Raw genomic sequence first — 2,866 nt, 5'->3', positions numbered from 1 at the left:
TATTTACTTGAAGAATAAAGAGTATATTTTTAAAATTATTTTCTAAAAATATTAAAAATGGATAAATTTAATTGAATGATAGTAAAAATCTTAAATTTTCATTTATTAAAAATATGTAAGATTAAACTTATTGTTGCTACCACGCAATATCACCTTAAATTCCTAGTTTAATAGTATTTTTTTCTTATTTGATAAATAATCATATTATCATTTCAGCTCTCAAATGTTAATTATATTATAACTATATTTAATTGCGCCAAAATAAATATTGATAGAATTCATCTATGCATAAACCACTATGCTACAGTATACTACGGATTTACCTACCCCTATTAATTTGTACATAAACTGCTATAGCCAGCAGCGGTTTATGTATATTGCACCTCCTTCAAAAACCGCTACGGCCTATAGCAGTTTCTGCCCAACTCCATTTTAACGTTACCAGTAGCGTATTACGTTTAGTTTCAAATCGGCTGATGCCTATAACGGTTTATATCAATGTTCTAAAAATTAGTTCAAACCGGTCGGTCGAACCAAAAACTGTTGATAAACACGGTTCGGACAGAAAGAAAAACCGCCAAATTAAAAAACGGGAGTTAGCTAGGCCGCTGAACCGACCAAAAATCGGTCGGTCAAATCGAACCGTGATCCGACCAGTTTTTGAAAATTTGCCAAAAACGCTGCGTTTTGCCTTTCTGAGAGGAACCCTAGTCTTCAACAGTTCACCCAGATACCCACAGACCCACTGTCGAGCCTCCAACCCTCCACTCTCACCGCTCAGTTCCCACGTCTCTAGTCTCCACCTCGAGCTTCCGGCGCAACCTCCGTCCAGCCACCGCCGCCGTCGCAAGTTCCGTGGAAGTCACTCACCATCGCAAGTTCCTTTCAGCCAGCTTTCCGTTTGCGCAGCCACTTTCGGTCACGAAGTCAGCCATCGAAATCGCAGCCACCGCCAGTGCCACTTCTCGTCGCGTAGTGTCTTCCCGCCGGCGCCAGTTCTATTCGACCTTTCCACCGTACTGTCTTGCCTCTGACCAGCCACTGTCCCTGTCGCCACCAACTCTGCATTCTTCCCTATCTTCCACTAAGCTAGGTATAAATCTAATTTGTTGTAATAATAACTGTTGAAGCAGGATTAATTGTTGGTTCTAAACCTTGCTGTTGATTGCTTGAAGCATGAATAATTGTTGTTGATTAATTTTTTGGTGCTGTTTGCTTGAAGTATTATTAAATAATTAATTATTGAAGTTGATTGCTTGAAGCATGATTAAACAATTAATTTTTTAGTGTTGATTGCTTGAAGTATTATTAAATAATTAATTGTTGAAGCTGATTGCTTGAATCATGATTAATTGTTATAGTTTATTGTTAAAACCTTTGATAATTGATTAGTTGTTAGGCGATAAATCTTGCTTTTGAGGCATTGATTAGTTGATTAGTTGTTGGGTTGTATTGTTATTGGATTGCGGATAATTTTTAGGTATGGCGATAGTAGTAATCAAGAATTACCTAGGAATAATAATGCTGAGAACAATTCGGCTTCGAATGAACTTTCTCTTCCTTCTAGATCCAATGATAGTCAATCACAAACTTCTAATGTTCGGGAAAAAACTGATTCTGTTTGGAGATATGTTGCTTTACAAAATATAAACGAAAAATAGCATTACCAAGCTTATTTTGTCTGAATACTTTTGCGGGCGGGAGAATTAATAGAATGAAAAAATATTTGGAAAGGATAGGGGGAGATATTAAGAAGTGTTCTAAGATCCCTTATGACATAGAAAAACAAATGGAAGGTTTATTGAGAGAGATTCAGAAAAGTAAAACTAGTAAAAGAAAAGTAAGTTTTAACGAGGAGGGTAGTGATGAGATTGAGGATGCAATTGACGAAGTAATAGTGGAAATGAAGGTGATGATATCAACGACGCAAATCTACAGCAAGTTATGGCGGATTTCGATGATTGATGGCAGACTTGGATCAGTTGGATGTTGGCATTTTATGTTTGGTTGGTTGTTTTTGTTATTTGACTTTTGAGTTTGTATTTGAATGAGATTATAACATTCTGATTTATGTAGTACTTTTAATTTGGATGATATTTTAAAGTTTATATTAGACTATAATTATGTTTTAATATGTTTATTTATATTTTATTTATTATTTTATTATAAAACGATTTTTTGCTTCAACCACGGTCGAATTGGTTGAATCTATGAACCAGTAAATTAGTAGTTAGAGCAGTTCGATGATCGGTTCGATTTTCAGAACCTTGGTTTATATAATTATAAAAAAGTTGTAAATAAGTACGAAGTTTCAGAAAATTGTAATGTGATAAATTTGGTTTCCAATTATTTTATTTAGAGTAAAGTATCATTTTTGTCTACAAGGTTTGGGGTAAGTCCCAAAATTGTTCGTAACATTTAAATCGTCCTATTTAAGTCCCTAAAATTTCAAAATTGGCTCAATGTTGTCATGCCGTTAGAGATCTGTTAACAGAATTAATGGCGGGACAAAATTGATATGATTTTGAAACGTTAGGGACTTAAATAGGACGAAAACAATGGGGACAAAAATGATACATAAAAATAAATTTTAATTTTATCTTTCGGTAATATCAATTTTTTAGGATACATAGTTATTCAATTATCTTTTAACCATATATAAGTAAATTAAACTTAATCACATTACTTTTATTCTAAATAAATTTATTTTTTTTATAATTTTACTCCTAAAGATTTTTATTCATCATAAAATATTTGTAGAATGACTAATAAATAAATTTACAAAAAAGAAAAAATAATACATATATAATAAAATATAAATTGTACATTTTATCTTTAATGTATCGAAATTTTTTAATGTTTCAGA

Source organism: Arachis ipaensis, chromosome B08, assembly GCF_000816755.2.
Source record: "Arachis ipaensis cultivar K30076 chromosome B08, Araip1.1, whole genome shotgun sequence".
NCBI lineage: Eukaryota > Viridiplantae > Streptophyta > Magnoliopsida > Fabales > Fabaceae > Arachis > Arachis ipaensis.
This window is presented reverse-complemented; position numbering follows the sequence as displayed.